At 41.3% G+C, this 21,862-nt stretch overlaps 1 protein-coding gene across 1 annotated transcript in view; it reads left to right on the top strand.

Annotated features, from left to right (window-relative positions):
- The first annotated feature begins 7,946 nt into the window (after positions 1-7,946).
- zbtb20 (zinc finger and BTB domain containing 20) overlaps positions 7,947-21,862 on the top strand; it is a 22,522-nt gene continuing 8,606 nt past the window's right edge. The window contains exon 1 of the mRNA XM_005735442.1: positions 7,947-8,195. The gene's annotated coding sequence lies outside the window, so the exon portion shown is untranslated. The remainder of the gene's footprint in view (positions 8,196-21,862) is intronic.

Genomic DNA, 21,862 nt, shown 5'->3' with positions numbered 1-21,862 from the left:
ATAGATAGATAGATAGATAGATAGATAGATAGATAGATAGATAGATAGATAGATAGATAGATAGATAGATAGATAGATAGATAGATAGACAGATATTAGAATTGTTGTTCAATCTGGATAATAAATTACAGTTAAAGGCTCATTAAAATGTTACCTAACACCCAGTTGTGTTTGATTTTCAAAAGTGGTGGTGTCTGATTACGCGGAGTTGTACACCCTCTGCTGGTAAAATTCTGTAGTACTACTACCTCAAGTAGATGTTACATATTAGTATTATTCTTTTCATGTTTTAAGTGTATACTACTGCTCATTTGAGAGAAACAAACACATGTTTTTGAAAAAAATTACTTAAAATGCTGATATGGTGTCACATTATCAAGGGCTGGAGTAACAAAGACAAATAGCCCTCATGGCACACATTTGAACAGGTAAATAAATAATAAATAAATCATCTGATTCTGCTGTTACAGTTTTAGGGTCCTTGTGTTGAGCATGCTGGTTCTCCACATCACACTATAATGGCTTTTTAGAGCAATTAATCAGAATCGAGTGATGCGAATGGCTTTTCCCTGAAAAAGTGTTCTGGTGGAGGAAGTGCCTATTTGAGCCTAAAAACACAGTGATATTTGAAGTGTTTGCTCTGATTGTGTCAGTGGGCGGGACCAAAATCAGTAAAGAAAGAAAGAAAGAACAGTACAATTTACTGTACCCTGCAGAAGAAATCCCATTTTATTTCTTATTTTACCCTTAGTTATCAGTTGGCTGCTCGTGCCCGTGTGAAAGTTGCAGTCAGATTTTATGCTTGGACTGTCTGTGTGCAGAAATAGAAAACAGTCTCCCTTTCAAAGCCCCCAGCAGTTGACAGCAGGACAAATGGGGGATGTCAGAGTCTGGGCTTTGAGAGCTCTGACATTCCTTCTTGTGCCCACTACCACCTGCCATGGCTTTGACTGCCAGTCGGTCACCTGTATGGTCATTCAAGGTCTTGGCCAAGCTTCTGACGGAGCAGTCAGTGAAGGATGAATGTCCGTGCCTCCTAGGAAGAGCCCAAATTGCTCAGATACGTTTTTCGCGCCAACACTTGAAATTCGGTCACTCGAAAAATAGTTGTGTCCAGCTAAGGAGCTTCCCAAGGCCTTCGGGGACTCAGTTGCAGCTCTGTATTGGAGCACTTATCATCAATCAGCTCATCTGTGAAAGCTTTAAAGAGATTGCTGGAAGACAGACATTGTTGTGATATTTTGGAGGGGCAAAACTGAGAACTCAAATGTCTTTTCGGTTCAAAAACGAGTTAAGATTCATGCATGTACAACTGGTGATGAAATTTCCCATGGCATACCATTAACACCCATGAATGAAAACAAATTAACACAACAACTGATCTCGCTTGACCTGACATTTTGTCTCAGGTACATACAAGTAAAGTTGCCGATGTGCCTCCGGGCATTTTAAAACACCCTGTGCGTTATAATCAGGGGAGAGAAGTACTTTTCAACATAACAGAAGGGCTAAAGTCGTCACTATCTCATAACATTTTTGAGTCACTACTTTGCTCCGCTTGTGGCAAATAGAGGTGAGATGAAATATGAATCACAAAGCAGAGAGTTGAGGGAGAATCTGTGGAGACCAGTGGCACGTTATTCTTATATCTCAGCTACAAGGCTGACACAGAGAGGGGCCCTTGAGAGCTGAAAGACAAGTGAAGAAGCCTATTAATCATTTATACCACTTGGACTGTGTTCTCGAAAAGACAGCATTGTGGTAACTCATTTATGTTACCTCAATTGCCTTTGTGAGGCAAAAAAGAGACATGTACTAGGCAGAGGTTTAATATGTTGTCTCTCGTTGGAGTTTCCTGCAGATTCGAGGTGAGAGTAAGAAGAAATTTGAAGGATGATAATAGTGTTTGATTTTCCTTTACTGCTACATTATTTTTGCTTTGGAATGACTAATACTCTACAAGCAGTGCTTGTTTTGGAAAGCCTGTGCCGCATCAGTGATCCCCACAGTTCTATCCAAACATGTAAATCTTAACAGCATGGTGTAGCACAGCACTGTCTATGCATGCGTTGTGAGTGCACAAATATTTCCCCGCTTGTTCTGTCAAAGAAGAACAACTGCAGTGCTAGCGGCACTCCAGCAAGCGAGGCTAAATCGTGCCGGTTAAAGGGTTAAACCAGAGGATCAATCTACTGATTTTAGACATTCATCTTTTTCCCCTTTTGTTTGATTTCGTTTTTTCTTCTCTCTGGAATCCTTAACCTCAAATGTTGCGTCACTCATGGAAGACTTGGTGCTTGCAAAGAGCAAAGAGATACAGTATTTGCCTTGCCTCACACATGCAGCACAACCTGAATAGGTGCCGTTTTACAGTTTCTGCTGAATCTAGTAACACCAAGCCAGAATCAGAGAGAAGCCCCGACCAAAAGGGAGTGAGAAAAGAAAAAAAACCCCACACTTGTTGTGATGTGAAGAGTCTTACTTTGTGTCGCATCTGGCTTATCTCTGATCATATCTTGTGAGTTTCAGTAAGACATGTAATACTAATGTTGTCAGTGACATACTGGACTACTGAAAAAAGTTATTTTAGGCCCAGTAATTGACAAATTAAGACCAAAGACCAAATAACCAAAAGAAGAAGAGAAGAACAGCTAACAAAGAGATTTTATCGTCTGTACTTGTCAACAATCTGCCTGCAGCCAGTTTTGAAGATAAGAGGCGAGAAGCTTTCTGCAGTGCAAACTTACTGTGCATTACAAAATGATGCAAGCTTTGGGTAGCTTGTAAGTTATTTTAATTTTAATGGCCATTCGTTCTCTCTCCCAGAAACATGAAAAACATCACAAAAGACCAGACAAAGAGATTGTCTTTGCTGCTGTTTTTTTTATAGCAGAAAATCTGTGAAGTATGGGGAAATGGCAAAAGAAAAAGCCAATGACGACCACAACTTGTGCGAAATTTGTCTAATATATCTGATGGTACAGTGTGCAACTATTAAGAGGGCAAACTAGGTCACACTATGGCTGGAAATGACGTGCATTTCTATCACATTGCAACAGCGGCAATGAACAGCGCACATTCATAAATACTATATGATTTCCCAATAACTTGGAGTGATGCTACTGATTAAGAGACAAAGTGTGACTGAGTGTTCAAGTGGGCCTCACATCCATGCATGGATGGTAGGCTGGCATTCACAGATGGACCATGGCACAATCTAGATTTTCAAGTAGCTTTACACACCAGACATAAAACAAATCTAATGTGGATTTCCCACATGATGACACAGAACAATGATGTTCTGTGGTGGCACTCTGCTAAGATGGCGGTGTGGTGCAGCATGACCTTGTTGACTAGTTCAAACCAGCAGCTCATGCTCGACACTGAAAAGGTTCAGCAGCGTATTACACACAAAGGACTTCAATCTTTGCTGCACTTGTAAGAAGAAAAAAGGGTTCATATACGTGGTGCACTCACCGGTCAGTCTGTTCGGCTGCTCCTCAAAAGCAAATGTCTAATCAGCCGTTCATGTGGCAGAAAGCCGGTGGATTTAAGAACGTAGACATGGTCAAGAGGATCCGCTCAAGTGCAAATCAATCATTGGGATAGGGTGGAACGTCTATTTAAGTGACTTTGAACATGGCATAGTTGTTGCTGCCACTTGGGCTGGTTTGATTATTTCACAAATTGCAGAGCTATTATGATTTTCACACACAACCAACTCAAGGAGGGGCCCAAAAAAGAAAGTGCTAAGTGCTAAATGGCAGAGAAGAATGGCCAGACTGGTTGAAGGTGATTGAGAAACAACAACAACTTAAATAACCAGTTATTACAACCGAGGTTAAGAATACCTCTGAATGCACAACAAGACTTTTTCAAACATGAACTCCGGAAAATTCATGAAAAACCATTAAGAACATGACGGTGGCATGATGCAAGATGACTGCTAGCTGTGAAAATTCTGTCAATTGTCGCAGTTGGATATCACTCAGACTTTGAACTGGAGTCGGGAACAGGGAAGTTAAAGATAGTTGAATTCGAATTTGATTGTGCCGTTTATTTGCATTATGGTGTTGGGTAGGGTAATGCCCAGGAAAAGCTCAAAGCTGCAGTGTGTATGAAGCAGATGAGCTAGCAGCAGAAGACAACGCCTATATTTGCTACTCCTTTCACCACAGGCCACATGAAGAATGGACCAATGTTATCTTGTGCGATGTCTCTCGCTTTCTGCACCGACATTTATATGGCAGGGTCAAAATCTGGCGCAAGCAACAAGAAAGAGTGGATCCACCTTCGCAAAAATGCCACAACATGATAATATCACCTCAGTATAGACCGAAACATTCTGAGGAATGTTTACCACACCCTTTTGAATCCATGCCACAGAGCATTGAGGCACAGCAATTCTGAGGACACAAGGAGCGTGAGTGGTGAATGACGAAGGGCCATGCTGAAAATTTTCATAAATGTTGGTGCCACTTAAGTGCTTTGTTAGCGTTAGCATTTTGAAATATCTACGGCTAACTAAAACTGAATTTTACCAAAGTGGTTTGTAGCGCTTGCAGATTGTTCAGTTTACAGTTGACGTAAACAAAGTAATGAGAAAGATTGCTGAGATGATGAGCCATTAACCTGTTTCTACTAAGACGGGTTTAAATGGGATGGATTGGGAAGGTAATAACATTTTTAATTGGACCACAACTAATTCAAAATCAGTTTGCACATTGTAAGTTGAGATACAAGCCATAATGAGTTGTCTAGACTGTCTGTAAAATGAATAGCCCGTGGTCCATTCATTTAGTGGAATGTATTAATGGGAGAGCAAAAGATGCAAGGACAAGACTTGTGAGTGGACTTGCACAGTAACGTTTCTTAAAGCACACAAAGAAGCGTGGGAAATACTGATGTGTTTCTATGTGTTTCTAGAGCGATAATAGCCTACCATGCCATATTTCTAGTTGCACATCCTGAGTCCAAACTTGTAGGATCAGTTGTCGGTTAACTGATTACCAAAAGCTGGTTTGTTGAAGCTCGCAGTGGCATCATTGTCTGACTACACGGCTGTATGTAAGGCCAAGCAGGCTCTCAGAGGTCATGTGCAAATGAAGTGAAAGCTAAGGCTTAACTTGTATTTGAATATGGGGAGAAGCACAAGAGACAAATAAATTAATTAATGAATAACCAAATAATTTTCAAGTCGCAGAGCTGCTGTGTGAGGTTTGCCCTGACCTGCCATTGTGAGATTATACACATGTATACTCCTATTTTACCTCCAGATATGGATTTTACTTGTAAGAATTCAGAAGGATCCCAAAAATCTAATAGAGAAGTGATTTGTAGTACAATATTTTATTTTTATTTTACATTTATTTTATTAATTCCAGACTTTTGTAAAAAAAAAAAAAAAAAAAATGTGGATTTTCTCTGGAAATTGATGAGGACTCATTAGAAATGAACAAAGGTATTTAGGGGCTCAGCAGATGTATTTATCTTATTTAGTTGTAAAAATTGGTCAAATTTCTTAAATATTGCTATTAACAAGGCTAAGTTAAGAGGTTTGGGAATAAAAAAAAAAACAGTTCCAGGCTATTCATAATCCTCAGGGAAGCTCTAACAAACCAAATAGTTTTATTTATTTATTTATTGCATTTTCATGTATTTATATATTTATTTATTTTTTAAAGATTTTCACTATTGTAATATATATATAATATATATAAATTTGCTATTTTCTTGTCATGAGGTATTCATTTAATATCAGCCATATTTTCAATCATTTTTTTCACACCGTCCTTGATTTCTTTTTAAATTCACTTTTAAATAGCATAGCTTAATTTGTTAATAAACCGGCACAATAAGGGAAAATAGGCATGCAATTGTACTGCAATTTAAATTTCATTTTTAGATGCATTGCACAAAATTTTAAGTTAAAAGCCTGTGTTTTAGCAAGCTTTACAAAATAACTGTTTTGCCCTCAGTCCCTTCACTTAATGCCTGATACTGTATTAATAGCACAAATAGGCAGATAACTACAAATAAACTAAGCACGTTTCTCATTAAATTTCTAATGGTGTCAACAACCCGTTGCCATAAAGGCAAGTCCGATAAAATATGCAAAGCACTTAAGAGCTACCACAGAAACACAATGTTCTCGATGGTGAATCCTCCCTGCACGTGGTGCCGGCTGAGCCATCGTGTTAATAACGCGAAGTATCCTAAATACTGTTCCGGGAAAGGCGTTCACCGCACTGATGTGCAATTTTTTTCTGTTTGTGATCTAAGATTGTGATCATTCTGATTTTGAACGAGTATTAAAGGCATTTTTTGGTTTTCGTGATTCGTTGTCGGATTGCAACCGATCGCATTAAGGCCGGTAGTGGTGTTCCTACACTGTTCCTGGTTAATGTAGGTCAAAGCAGTGACGGAAGGGTGTCCTCCGTTGAACCCGCGGTATTAATCCACATCGCAGTCCTGCAGATGGCGCGCACAGTCAACTGAGAGTGCCCTGGGTGCTCACCGCGGTGCTCGCACAACAATATCCGTAAGGAGCCTACCCAGCTTCCGAGATGGCGATTGTCTGAAGCAGCACCTCTGTCTCTCCTGTACAGCTGGAGGGTTTTGCACGCAAAGTTCAAGAGTACAGCTTTGCTTAAAGAGAGTTTTTATTTATTTATTTATTCGTTTGAACATCCCTCTTTTACCCAGCAGCTCAGCTCGGGACGCAGGACGGTTTGTCACATGGGGCTAACCTTAGTTGACCTCTTTGTCAAGTAAAAAGCTTGTCTTTCAAGAAGCAGGGAAGCTTACACTGAACACTCCGTCCACTGCACACCCTAATCACACACATACATATTTTATTTAAAGTATCTGTTATACACTACCTTCTACGTGGTTCATTATTCCGATGTGAACTACAGACAAGAGTGTGCGCACACACGCACACCTGTCACTGTCTAGACAGGGAGGGGGGCATTAAGGCGGTGGGTGCGGGGAGGTTGGGGGGGGGGGGAGATCCCACATGACCCATTACTGCTTTTTTTTCTAAGGCAGCCAGAATATATCTCAAGGCACTGGATAATGACAAAAAAATCAACAACAACAAAAGGGGAAAAGCAGCGGCTCAACCAAATCTGATTGGCCGGCTGAACCGACACCGTTTTTTCCCCCTGCTCGCAAACCCGAGGTCAGCTCGGGACGTTAAAAAATAAATAAATGAGAAAATAGAAATGCGTAGAAAGTAGAAGACACGGCAGACAATCTAGCTTGTTGGCGCTGGAAGTGAGCGACGGCGCCGGCGTCCAATGGGAGGCGTCGGCGCAGCTGGCTCGCGGTACAGACAGAGGCGGCGTCCAATCAGAAGTTCAGACGCGTGATGGACGTGTAACCGACAATTCCCCCTGTCCTTCTTCATCCCAAAGTGGGGGATTGATTTCGGAGTTCATTCACATTTGCGAGCGCAGAGATTTTAAAACTCTTGGCGCTGAAAGCCACGTAATAAAAATGAGTGAAATACATTAAAAAAAAGAAGAAGAAGAAGAAGTGGGGGGATTTATGGGTTCAGGAAGAGATTCGCCTGCTTTTTATCGTCACTGCGAGCCTGTTTAACCCTCATCCTTTTACAGGCACCGCTCACTTTCACAGCCCGACTTCCACTTATATAAACTGCCGTGCTGCTGCTTAGGCAGTGGCAAATGAGTAGGTTGAGCGCTATTAGCCCGCTACAACTACTATTACTACAACTCCTACCACTTCCAGAGAGCCATAATGGAGCCGGTTTGACCGTCCCACCGCGCTCCCTGCGATTGGGGCGCAATGATGTTGACGGATTTCTGATCCAACCCAAGACAGTGCACTGTTCTTCCAATAGCAGCTTTAAGTGAAAAGGCGTGCCTGCCCGTTCACTCCCCCCCCCTCCCTCCTCCTCCTCCACCACCACCCCTCAAAGTACTCGATGTATAGTTAAAAAATGGGAGGGCACACTTGAACCGAGCTGCTCTATGAAGGTAGGCTGCAGCGTGTGTTTATTGATGAGATGAAAAGAAGATGGAAGTGAGAAATGAAACAAAGTAAGGGAACATATTAAAAGAAGAAGGAAAAAAAGACATCAACTCAGCGCGCTTCGTCAGGGGGGGGAACGCCGTGGAAACGCTGTCGCCACTTTTTTTTTCTTCTTGTGAACGAGCTTCGAAGTGCAGGTAAGAAATTGAGAGAAAAGTAGGAAAAGGGATGGGTCTTTACAACATCTCTGCCGCTATTATTAGAGAGAGAGGGAGCGGGAGAGAGAGAGAAGGGGGGGAATACAAGGAATTTCCTCTATCGGGGATTAAAACATGCTCGCTGACTTTCGGGTGAAATGCATGAAAATGCCACTCACTTCCCATGTAGTTGTGGCTGGCTTTACCAGCCCCCCCAGAAATCTCCGCAAACATTGGAAACTTCATTCTTTGGAGGGTCACGAACGTTCAATAAACGTGATGCCAGCGTCCGAAATGTAGCCTAATGAAACGAGCCCCTTGCGTTAGATTAGAGGAGGAAGGGGTGGTGGTGGTAGGGTAGGTAGGTAGGTAGGTAGGGGTGAGGGTATTCAGTTTTGGCTGCCAGGGGGTTTTGTTGTCCATCTATATTCGACTACCAAAAAACGCGCTGCCCTGGCGTGACGCAAGTTTGCCATCTGTCATTATTCTGACTGTGCCCCCTTTACTTTTAGATTTACCCGTGAGTCGGACAGTGGAGAGGTGGTGGTGGTTGTGGTGGGGGGGACACTTGAGAACAATACTACTCCGGTCAAAGTGTGTTCACAGGTCTGTTTCTCTCAATCAGCGAAAGCCTGAGCGATGCTCGCGGGCTGCCTGCTCACATTTTACACACTGTGAGCCCGGAACAACTGTGGCAGGCGACGTGCGCATTTGGCTTTTAGGTCAGTTATTTGAGTCAGAGGAAACACGTTTCCTTATTGCATTTTTTTCCCTTCTTCTTCTCCTTCCTACCGCTCTTATATACTCTCACTAGAAAACTGTCTTAAATGCATTTCAGTTTGTTAAACTTACCGGGAGAGGTGGTTGTTTTTTGTTTTTTTTGGGGTTTTTTTTTTGGTTTTTTTGTGCACGCGTGAAATCTATCCTTGGAGCGAAGCGGCTCACACTGAGACAGATGTCTAGCCTACATTTTTTTGTGAATTAATATCATTACGCCGTTGCATTTATGAGATGGGGTTACGTTCAGATGTGCTCAGCAGGCGAGGGGAGGCTGGCTAATATTGTGTCTGTAGGTAAAGCAATACTGCAGGTCCAGTTTCTGGGATAAATAAGAACTGGATCTGGTGGGACTCTTTTGGTCTGGATTTTGGTGCCATGTTTCTCCCAAAAATAAAAGCTCACTTTAAACTGTCGCAATCGCTCCCTCCCCCCACGTTTTAAATTCATACCCTACAGTAGATTAAAAAAAATGTTTACCATGTGAGGCTGGCCTAGATACGAAGCCATGCTCTGGTGTAATTAAAGTTGCAAGAGAGGCTCTCTGTGTTCCTTTTGAGACATTTTGTTGCAAAATATTAATGGGCAACTCGTGATTCCTTCGCTCTTCCTTGTTACATGGCAGCACAGCGGCGCTTCGCCTCTTGATTAAAGTCAAAATATGTGTATTGTTTGCGCAATTAAAAAAAATTAAATATATATATATATAGATGCGTGCATATGTGTGTATATAGATTAATATACGCGGATGAATTTACTGAAAGGGCCACAGAGAGTTCATCCCGAGCAACATGTCAGTCTTGCTCTCTCCGTGCTCGATCGCGAGCGTGCGCGCGCGTGACTGAGAGATGGACAGGGGCAGAGAGCGTGCGTGTATGCGTGTGTGTGCGTGTGTGTGCGTGCATGCGTGTGTGTGTGTGGCAAACAGATGTTGTCCCAAAGCGCTCGGCTTTGTCAGATAAAGAGAGTAATACGGCGTGTCCTTGTGTCTAACGCGAGCGCCGCTGATAGGTTTCTATAATACAGCACGTTCCGTGTCTGATTAATAGCCACACACCCGGTTGGAGCCCGGGAGTTGTTCCCAGGTATAAAGCTTTGCGTCAACGCATTAGTCATGTCACAGGTTGGTGTTGGTTTGGTCAGTGAATAGCCCCAAACAAGAGACCGGTCCCGGGTTTGACAGGCACGAGAGAAACGCCGCGTCTACGTCCTTAAAGCGCAGACTCGATCTGTGGATGTGCACCTGTGTGTGTGTGTCAGAGCGTGTGTAGGTTTTTTTCTTTCTTTCTCTCTTCCTTTTTTTTTTATTTTTTTTTTTACGATTCTGCGTTTGCCTTTTTTTTTTTTTTTTTCACTTTTGTTGTGATCACTTCCTCCTGCCCGCCTTCATTCAGAATATGCCTCCACAACGTAAACGACTTGCTTGTCTATAGGCTCGGTTACGTAATTGGTGGCAGCACTGGATCGTTTGTTTTCTGAATGGACACATTTGGAAAACACGGAGCTGAGCGTGCAGCATGTTTGTAGGAGAAATGCAACATTTCCTTCACCCCCTCCACACACCCACCCACCCCACCCTCCTCCCCTCTCCTTGATGTGAGACTTCAGCCAGGCATAATTGCAATTCTGTCCCATGAATTAGAGCACGCTGATTTGACAGGTTGCATGTGGGTGAGGAAATAATGAGAAAGTAAAAATTATATTGTCACAATGTGTACACTGAATTGAACGCCCTTCATCTGAAAAGAAACTCAAAAATTATAGTAACCCCCCCCCCCCAAAAAAAGGCGTAGCACCTGCATTTGTGGACATTTTATTATTTTGATGAATTGGAGGGTACTTGTCTTGGCTGTAAGTGAGCTCTCGCCATGGCTTGATGTCAAAAACTCTTGTTTTATCACCACAGAGGTGTACAGGAGCTGCTGAGCGAGGGTAAGCCATTATGTGCTTTGGGAGTGTTTGTAGTCCGTGGATCAGGTGCCCGGTTTCATCTCAGTTAAGTCAGGAACGGGTATTTACATGTATAAATTCCACACACATTAATATTCACAGGGTTTGAGCCATCGCCATTTGCCCACTTTCTGTGTCACGGCTCAAACCCACCCATGACTAATGAATATTTAAGAGTACGTCTGCACATCAAGGAAAGTGGTTATTGTGTGAGGAAACCCAGCAGATAAACTGTACACCTATACTCACATGGAAGAAAGAGGCTGTGTGTGAGTGTGTGTGTGTGTGTGTGGAAGGGGTGGGGGGTGATCAGTTAATCCACATGCGGCAATCAATCCCAATTTTCTTTTGGCTTCAGCATCCTTCACTCGTCCGCTGTAGCTTGTCACCGTCTCTTCACATTTGCCAGTTTATTATTATTGACCAGAAAACTGGCGCAATGTGTGCCCAGCATTCAGTTTTGAAGTGTTTTTGACTGATTTAGTCACGCTTTCACACATTTTCTCCCACCTGATTATTTGGGTTTACTCAAGTGAAAATGTGTAAGGGTACCATGCTGTACTAATGCAATAAGTGCTTCTTTGTAAGACACATATAACCAGGAAAAAAAAAACAATCATCTTGTACTGTACATGGACGCAGATGGTAGGTCAGATTTCCAAAAAATAAAAAATAAAAAAAGAAATAAGTGAAATAAGGCACTGATGCCCAAAAAGACAAGATAGAGACATCTTTCTGAAGCCTCCGCAGTGCTTCATTGGTTGTTGGTATTCCCACGCCATTCAGCTATCTTCACCAGGCTGTTACCAGGTAAGCGTGGTGGTCCTGAACTTACATGATTATATTTATAAATATTTGAAAGGATCATATTGTTGCAGTGCAGTTGCCCTGAAATGTTTTTTTTGGCCTTGGGAGCTACACTATGTAGTGAAACGGACTGGAGAGGTGTGGGAGGGCGTGTAGCGCTGGTCATGAGAGGAATTCACCTCGCTCGTTCTGCCATGTGTACTCTGTATTTATAATTTTATTTTGGAAAGTCTACATTTGGCTGAAAATTCTGGCATGTGCTGGCAATACAACGGCAAAGAAACGAACCAAATAAAATTCCTCCTCGCGGTAATGGCGAGCCTTTACAGATGAAGTAAAATCAATAACTAAAATTTCAAGTCAGGTCTTTACCATCGTATGACAGCAGACTTGCACTTGAGTCCATTGTGGCACTTTGTCTGGCTCAGTTGAACATATTTGGCAGCCATTTTGGGAATGCAGCAGAGATCCATCGATATAACAAGCCACTTTGTGGATTGCATCCAGAATGTCACAGTGCTTGTTAACTGCTTGGCCTTTTTGTCTCAGGCAGAGTTTATCTTTTCCCAGCTTTTTATTTTTTTTCCCCCCTCCCTGTATGATACTCGTTAGATGAATATTCCCCCCTTTGGAGTAAGGCTCATCTTTGATGTGATTGCCAACAGAGACTGTTTTCAGGTGCACATCTTAAAGTTAATAAGTCTTGTAATTAACTACAGAGTAGCCTTTAAGCCTTTAATAGACTTTAAGCTTCAGGATTTGGTTTTGTTTAAGAAGAACGAATAAAGTTTCTCACCTTCTGTTTATTGGTAAGACTCCTGTTTTACAGCATTTGCAGCTGTAACGCAACATTTGAGTCCCTAGCTGCCATGGTAACCCCCCAAAAAACTCAGGTGCCTCTAAAGTATCAGTGATTAAATTATTTTCCATTTCTATTTTCCTTGTATCCCTTGATCCTAGTAAAATATAATGATAGTTCTTCCTTGCTGGATCGTTGGATTACGCTTTGCAAACTAGAAATTGTTGGCAGGCTAGCTACCTCCTGGCTAACTGGCTTGGATCCTTCTACCCACAAATCACCCTTTCCACACATTACATGCTTCTCTTTATATTACATTATTTTTATCCCTGAATATACAAATCAATCACAAAACCTATTGACAATCTGCACAGGTTGCCTTTGTCAGTAAGGAATGAATTTCCTCGTTAGCTGCATAATGCAACACAAAACCACTGTTACAGTGTGTTATGGGGATTTCCTTCCAGCTATAAAGCAAGGACTGAACACAAAATCACTTGTTTAAAGGGAGGAAAATTGTGTTTTGTTATTGAAGATGTGGAGAAGAAAGCATAAAAAATATTTTGGAATCAACTGAGAGGCTTTTATTTATTTTTTAAAAAGAAACCCAATCAGGGTATATTATCCATAAATAATATTTCAGGAATTTACAGCTCCAGACTTTTTCTTCTCCTTCTTTTAAAATTCATTGAGTTGTTTTTTTGTCTTGTTTTTTTTAAATATGTGCCCTTTTAGTTCAGAACTTTTATTAAACCTTAACTGAACCTGGTGTGACTATAAGATCGTGCAGCATAAAAACTTTATGACGCGTTTTTCAGTTTTCAAAGGACTTTTGTTTTGGAATCTTCCCTCCCTGCAAGTATCACAGGAATGCGTAATGAAAGCACAAATTGAGCCTGAATAAGTATTTGCCAGTGTTACAGCCGGTCGTCAGTAAGCTTTTGTTCGGCTATAAAACTTTATAAAGTCTCATGAAACCCGCTTACTATCCTTACTTCCTGCATAGCTTCATAGTATATGGTTTTAGATTTGAATGTTTACTTTCTCCAAAATAAAGCAAAATCTAAAAGGAGCGTCCCACAGGGGAGAAACTCATCACACACTTTCCGTCGGATAAGAAGGTTTTATTTTAATGTTTACACATGAGCTTGGTACAGGACCAGAATTAATATTAGCCTGCTCACACGATAAGAAATATGTTTATTAGTCTTAAGATTTTTTTAAAAAATTTGGTCATTTAAAGTGCAATGCCAGCTGCTTTGTTTTTGCAGTTGCGGTCTCCTTGTGTCACATGTATACAGTATATACATTACAAACACGGTGGGTATGATCATGTGTTTCCATTACACTCTCTTGGTTCATGCAGTTGTTATCAAAGCTTTTATATTTGTGCTGCAGGAGCCAAATCTCATGTAAGAACTTGATCAGAAGTTATTTCACAACAATTTCACAACGGAAGAGTTTCTTTTTTTTTCTTCCTTTATTGAAGATGTTTAAACTTCTTTAGAACTCATTTTAATAACGTGTCTTAGAAACATTTATTTTGTCGGTCGCATGGAAGGAGCATTTAAACCTAATTAATGTTCTTTCTCTTTAAACACACAAGCAGGCCTAGGTATTCAACTGATGTGAAAAATGTATCCTGGATTCTAATAGCAAAGTTGTATGTTTGCCAAGGTGCATGTGTGTCCTCAGTTCACCCTGCTACCCATATGGTTTTCTACAAGTCATGGTGAGCTCACTGCCTAGCTGAAGGGGAGAGTATCTAAAGAGAGTATGAGAAAACTGCAAAGAGCAGTAGTGTCCTTTGTAAGTTTTTCAGCTTTTCACAATAAATATATGCGCTGTGAGTTCCCGGCTTCATTCTTGGCATCGAGGAGACTTTTTAAGCCTCATTCCACTAAACTGTACTCACACCAGCCAAAATGTTAAGATTGTGCACACTCTCGCTCGAGGTACATTGGTATGCACTGTGCTTTGGGTAAACTAAGGGGGAATTATTTTATTTACACAATAGTATTTGTGTTGTGGTTTTATCAAATATTACGTTTGCTGAAACCTTAGAGTATTTTCACATAATCTAAAACTGTATTTTCTTTCTTTTTTTATTGAGTAAGTCATTAGTTGGTTTTTTTTTTTCTCGTCTTTTCTTTTTTTAAAATACAGCCTTAGGAAATCACTGTTAGGTATTTTTCTTATTGAAAGAAAATCTTTAACAAGGGAATTTTTCTCTTGCATTTTCATCTTGAAAAGGCATATCTGTTCTTATACCATCCATGTTATTTATTGCCCTGAATTGTATCTATATCAAGACATGTTTAGGTTTGAAGAGTCTGAAAATAATAGTTAATTTGTCTAACAGCTTCTTGTTTTAATGAATAGTAAAGTATAGATTGTCTTTTTTTATTATTATTATTATTAGGACTGTTGGTTTAGGTGACAAAGAAAATGCATGCCTGTTCAATGACAACCAGATGGCAAGGCAAATGTTCAGTTTTATCCAAGTTGCCAGGTTTGTTGACAATAAGTTTGACATTTATCAAGTGACCCAGTGGGATCGTTCTAGTGACGTTCGTAACACCTGCATTACTTTTTTATTGTAGATGCAGTCCATGTGTCTCCATGAGATAGTTGGGCGGCTTGAAATCCAATGCAATGGTTGCTGGTTGTGGCAGCAGTGGGACGCTGCACGTGAAAACGTCCATACATGACCTTGTGGCAGCTGCTATGTAAACTCACTTTAAGCTCTTTTTAAAAAAAAATTTCTGTGAACAGATTAAACAACATGAATCCAATTTAGAGTCTTTCACTAGAGTGAGCTGTGCTGCTGGCTAGTGTCTAAACAATCATTCATTCATTCACAAAGCATGTTTCTTATTCCCATTTCTCTTTAGGCTCAGTTCCAACATGCATTTATAGGAAGGAAGGTCACACAAATAGACAAAGACACACATAGCTATTGTACGTACCCTGTTAACTTCACCTAACACAGTCACATGACCAGGAATAAAGGCATATGCATTCCTGAGCCTCTCCATCAAACCGTGGCACCACAAATGACTTAGAAGTGGCACATTTGTTACATGACCTGCCGAAAATACTCACAGGCCTGTGGCACGATTTTTATAGTAATATTACCAGAAACAGCTGATCAGCTTAGGTTACACTCTGGGGCTTATGAGCTATAGATTGTTAGCATCAACGATAATAATTCTGCTGCATTCAAAAGACCACACTGACCAACAATTCATGAGCATTAGCAAGGCCAAAGGGCCAGAGGATTATCATAAACGGAGCTGATATTATCGGCGCTTTGTGCTGAGGTGACCCTGTGGTCTCTCTGCTTTTTTTTTTTTTTTTGCATTAAAACAGATCAAAGAGGACAACCTGGGCTACACTAAAATGCACAAGGAACAATAGGAAGTGTAGCAATGGTGAACACGCAAATATCTTGTTGTGTTGACGGTGACACATTGCACAGCAACAAACAACGCAAGCCATGTAAGGTAATGGAAATTCGTTACAAAGCAAGTGCGGTTTGCTCTGTAATTACAAATTACAGCATTGTACAGCTCCACCAGTTGTTGTCTTTGGAAAACATAAGGAAGTCCAGTAAGAAACGCAACATTGTCAGCATCACTTAAACGCCTTTTAAATCAATTTCCCTACTTTAAATATGATCGATCTTGGAGAAGACTTCACTGCTAATGGCATTTTTTTGTTTTTTTGGGCACCAACAAAGCAAACAGGAAATGGAAAGACCAGAAATTAATGAGCGTGTTAACAGCTAACACATCGGGTGGTAAAAATCTATTTTAAAAAAACAGCCAAACAGCTACCATCAGCTCATCTGACATCATTTTAAAAACATATAGTCATCCTCACAGTCACACAAGGACACAAGAAGTTGTTATGTATATGCAACCTCTGATATGCTATAGAACTTGTATAACCACACTAACTGGTGTTGCTTACATAGTTTTTCCTGATGTAATTGCTAGGAAAACAACAAGCACAAACAACAGACCTTCCAGGCAATGCATAGGCCCATTTTGAGATTAGACTGTCCAAAGGTTTGACACTAAATTGGACTGTGTTAGTAGAAGCCTTACATGTGATTCCCATGAAGCTCATAAGTTTTGTTTTGTCACATGTCCAAGTTTGCATATTTTTCTTTAAACTTCTCCATTTACTCCTTTGTTTCCTCCAAAAGGTGTATTTACTGAGTAAGAGGGTGTGGCTTACAGTGTTGGCAGTAGTTTCTTAAAACGTACTCATCATAAATGCCCGACGAGAGCTGATTTCCTCTTTACATGAATGATCTTATTGTCCTTATGCGAGCGCCGTTTCCACGAGGGACCGATGACTTATCTGTACTTTGAGTGTGCTGCTGTGAAATTTCAGTCAGCTCAAATGTCTAAATAACATCTAGAGATTAACACAAGGCCGAAAGAGTGGAAATCTTTAGTTTTTGGCCTTTCCCTGAGCGCTTGTGAAATTCTGTAGTTGGCTTGCTTAACAAGTTAATCTCGCAACACGCTATTGTATGGATGAAATTTCATAATGTGGTTAGATTGCCACCCCTTGATGGATTACCAGAAAACCTTACCTATGTGCCAATTTTTGTTTAAGTCATTAGCTCTAAATCACATTGCTCAGCCTGCAGACCAGTGGATCAGACCAGCGCTTGGTCAAAGCGTGTTTAGGGCACGGTTGTGGTCAGCAGTGTTTCAGTGCGTCAGCATTGCACTTTTAGATGGGTCATATGTCAAATGATCTGATGAGACATATATAATCATCTGTATTTACTACACAACAGCTTGCCAAACTAAAAATAAACTAAACACTGCTAACATCCATATGGCTTCAAATAAGGACAGCATGCTTCCATTAAGTCTTCTGGATTTACCATCTTATTCACATAATGAGAAAAATCTGTGTTTGAAGACATCATATTGAAGATATCACCAGTTCACCTGAATAATGAGTCAGTTTTATTTCATCCCAATGCCATTTGTATTTTTGTTACCGTAGCTACAGGCTGAAGAAATATGTTGCATCATGAAACTATTTTTTCTTTTGCAATGACCATTTTTCTCTTTTTTCTCCTGCTAGCATGTTAGCAGTTTTGTACCATGTCTTTTTTAAACGGCAAACATTGTGCTTGCCAGAGAGAGAGGGTAGGCTGCTGACCCTTGAAGCAAAAGCAGCTAGCGGAGCAGCTGACCTGCTTAAAGCACCCTTGTGCATTTGTGAAAGTTCAGCTCTGTGCTGGACCATCACCGCGCTGGCTCGTGCACCCTCGTGCAGCTGCTGTGAAACCTCATGGTACACAACTTCTGAAGTTGCTGACTATTCCACGCACGCACGGTCGAGTAGTGATTTAAAGTCACTGCTAGCAGTTAAATCATTAGTCAGGTTAACTTAAAGGTTTAAATTTTACAGAGCAAAGTGCCATTGTGGAGGCACTAACCATGACTGATGAAAGAAGGCTTTACTGTTTAACCACAGCACGTATGTGTGCTGTCTTTGAGAGGCAGGACACCTTGAAAGCGCTGCATGTGAAACCCGGCTTTACATAAAACTTATGCGAGCATCTTTTTTTCTGTTTTTCTAGCTCTAAATACAGATGAGACTGTGGTTTCATTTTGTTTGGCCTCGCTATAGTGACAAACATAGTGTACTCTTAACCCTAAACACATTCAGAGCCTGCTTTGTTCGTTATTGTGTTAGAGCTGCGCGCTTCTTCACAAAGGTCCCGCACAGTCCCCTCGAAATTCAGCACAAACGCCTGTTTTTCCCCCCCTTGTTTACATCTCAAGGATAGAAAGTCAGGAGATGCTTTATTTTCTTTGAAGATACAAAACTGTTCCTCATAGCTACACAGTTCAATTTTTGAGAAGAGAAATATGAATAGAGGCATACACGCTGATATTTCTTGATGAGCTGAATGTATTAACTGCTCTTTATCATGATACACTAGTAATAGACAGAGAGGTCCTATATGAGCAGCTGTGTAGGTTCGTGAAGATCTCTTAATGGCCTGTGAGGTCCTTTTTTGGAGAGGCAAAATGTCCTTGACGTGTGTAGTAGCTGTAGAGAGGCAGTTGCATTGGACACTTGTGCCTAAATGATAACTCTTGAATTTAGCATTATCTGCTTCGGGGGTTAGAGGTGTTTTGGAGACTATCATATGAGTAGTCAGATGGTTCTTTATGGTCAAATGCTCATTAACAAAAGCAGAGCCATTTGCCAATTCTGAGATTTTTTTTCTTTTCTGTTCCATCACCAAAGTGACTGCCGTCTTTAATTTTAATGGCCGTAAGCCAGCAGTGGCTGTTTGTCTCCCTCCCACCTCCCCCACTCCCCACCCCATCCTCTTCATAAAATACAGTATGAACAAAAAAAATACTGATAGCACTAATTCACAAGTGTTTGTGTGGACTTTGTGTGAAAAAAAAAGTATATTAGAAGTAGATTATCCTCCCATCTGTAAGTGTACAATGGATCTGCTATGGATAACGGGTGGCGGTGGGTGTGTTTTTGACAGAAAGTGACGAAGTTGAACAAGCTGTCCTGTCAAAAAATACTTTAACTGTCCTCCACTTGAATTGCAGTGTTTATTGTTATTTATGTGCTAGAGGAATTTATTTGAAAGCCGCACATCCTGTCACATTGAGTGGCTTTCTGTTGGGCTGAATATGTTAACACATTAATATGCTGCGCTACTGGAGACATTTCAGTGGAACTAAAGATTCGCGGCGTGATTAAATTAAGGGGACCGTAAAGAGTTAACAGTGGCTGCAGTTAGCGTATGATGCACACAAATGCATGAACACAATACAGTCATTGAAGCAATTTCAACTGAAGAGAGGCTATAACATTATAGTGGTGTAATTACTTTACAATGCTTTGACCAAGAAGGAAGGAATTTGAGAAAGGAAAAGTGTTGTAAATTTAGATATTTTCATGTTTTGAAACCGTTCCTGGTCTTGAGTTTAAAATCGAAAGTACAGTTTTGAAGGAGGGATCTCTGGTACGCCTCCGTTTTGAGGTGAAATGGCAGTTCAAAGTTCAAAAGGCGTTTCATGTTTCATAATAATAGTTGCGTATGGAGTCTATTTTAAACACGCTATAATTATCAATGATTTGCACTCGAAATCATTCAAACTATTTCACCGGTTCTGACATGTCGCGCCGTACAGTTTCAGTCCAGGGAGAAGTAGAAATTGGAAGGAAAAAAAAAAAATGTTGTGTGAAAAATCTTGGCTCAACTTGTCAACAGTCTCCGTGTGCTTGTTGATGATTTTCAGTGACTGCAATAAAGCCAAATCAATTAAATCCTGAGACTGAGGATGTGGTTTTTCTGCAGCTTTTCTTGGAGTGTATGGGAGTTGGGCGCATTACTTACCTGTTAAGTGCTCAAAGGTAACGAGAGAAACGCAGCGCTCCAAATTGCTCCGATTTAATTAGCTGACACAGCTGTCGTTGGCCAGACTTTTTCATTTATTTCTTTTTTCAAAGCGTGCAGCGGCAAAATAGTACTGGCTAACGTTTGATTTTTAAGTTTGAGGCGTTAACTGATGACGCCGAGTTGCGTGTGCGCACCCATTTTGTCAAAGAAGTGAGCTGAACGCACTCTGTCTTTAACAAACGCGCCCCCTTCACTTACCTCACGAATATTGCTTCATTCCCCCCCACCCCAGTGTTCTGGCTACATATTTACATTGTGAACAGAATTACATTAGATCCCATATCCAAAACGTACTATTACAGCCTGATTTCTGGCAGTTTATATGCTAATGTGCTTGGATGATTGAAATTAATAATTACAACGTCGGACGGTGATTGTTAAGCAGCGGAGGTTTTAGACAGACTTACTGTTAATAAGGTGTAACACAAAAACACTCTCGATAAGTGCAGATCTGCATCACATCCATCAAGATGCTACGTGCGCGTGCATGGACATGAGCTTTTTCATCATGCCCCGCGGCCCTTTTGTCTCCACACTGAATCGTACCAAGGGCCTTGAATGTATGCTTGTAGTGTGTGTTGTAAGCAGTATTTGCATATTCAAGATGTACATTATTCAAATGGCTGATACTGCTCCTTTCATAACCATGCCTCTTATGTCTGTTCTCAACCCCATCCCCCATTCTCACCATTCTAACCCCCCTCACACCCACCCCAAAACCCTCACACCCCACCCCACCCCACCTTGATTAACTAATGTCCAATTCGGTGCAGCGTGTTCCACGAGCTCGCCTCCTCACGCAGTCAGCTGATTAACCTGGAGCCTGCCTGGTGAAGTTGCAACCCTCGTCTTCCCGTCTTAATTCCTCCTTTTTTTTCCCTTTTTTTTTTTTAATGCCCCCTTCTTCCTCCTCCTCCTCCACCCCTCCCTAGTCTTTGTTGTGGCGGCAGCAGCAGAGCATGCGTTGCATTGGCGGTCTGAAGCATTGTGTCTGATTTCCAGCAGACAAACTGACCTCTGGGGATTTATTGACAGCAAACTCCACAGAGGCAGACACAGAGCTGGGGGCATGGAGGCAGCCAGAGAGTGGGGGGGGCGGAGGGTGTTGGAGAAGGTTTGTAAGGAGAGAGGAGGGAGGAAGAAGAGTGGGGGCATAGACGGATGGAGAGATAGACGGGTAGGAAGGGAAGACGGGGAGAGGTTCAACGTGATGAAACAGGAAACAGGTAGAGGCGCAGAAAGAAAGAAACCAATATGGGGGAGGTGGGGTACGAATGCTGAATTTAGTTTGATTTAAATTTTTTTCCTCCCCATGGAGTATTAGCAAGTGAAAGAAAATGGCCGCCTCCTACAAGGATCTAATTAATTTTGAAGGATCATCAGCCCCTTTAGTCCAAGGCAGGGTACAGGAGGGAGGGAGGGAGACAGACCCCTGGGCTGATTAGAATTCACTGCAGGTAGGCGCTGGCTGCTGCTCACCCACTGTGTCACGGCTAAAATGGAATCACTGTTGTGAGTGGCAGTCTGGGCAACTGAAGCCCGCTTCCCTTGGCCTACTCCTTTGTTGCCAGCGTTCACCTCAGTTTCCCCATTAGGCAGGTGGATTTACATGTCTGGACTGGTAGAAGCAACATATATGTGCGCATTGTCGAGCAGTAGCCACAAAACCCAACCATGGCACCTGGATAACATTTGCATGTCAAGCTAACCCCAGCAGGAAAAAGGAAAAAAAGTCAAATATTTGACATTATAATGGATAAAGAAATTTGACATGTGGGTGTGCGGTCTAGTAAAAAACAGTGGTCTCGCTATTGTTTTTTAGGTGGTGAAACAATATATATGTATATATATATATATATA

Source organism: Pundamilia nyererei, unplaced genomic scaffold (assembly GCF_000239375.1).
Source record: "Pundamilia nyererei isolate P.nyererei 1_Seehausen unplaced genomic scaffold, PunNye1.0 scaffold00064, whole genome shotgun sequence".
NCBI lineage: Eukaryota > Metazoa > Chordata > Actinopteri > Cichliformes > Cichlidae > Pundamilia > Pundamilia nyererei.
This window is presented reverse-complemented; position numbering and strand designations above follow the sequence as displayed.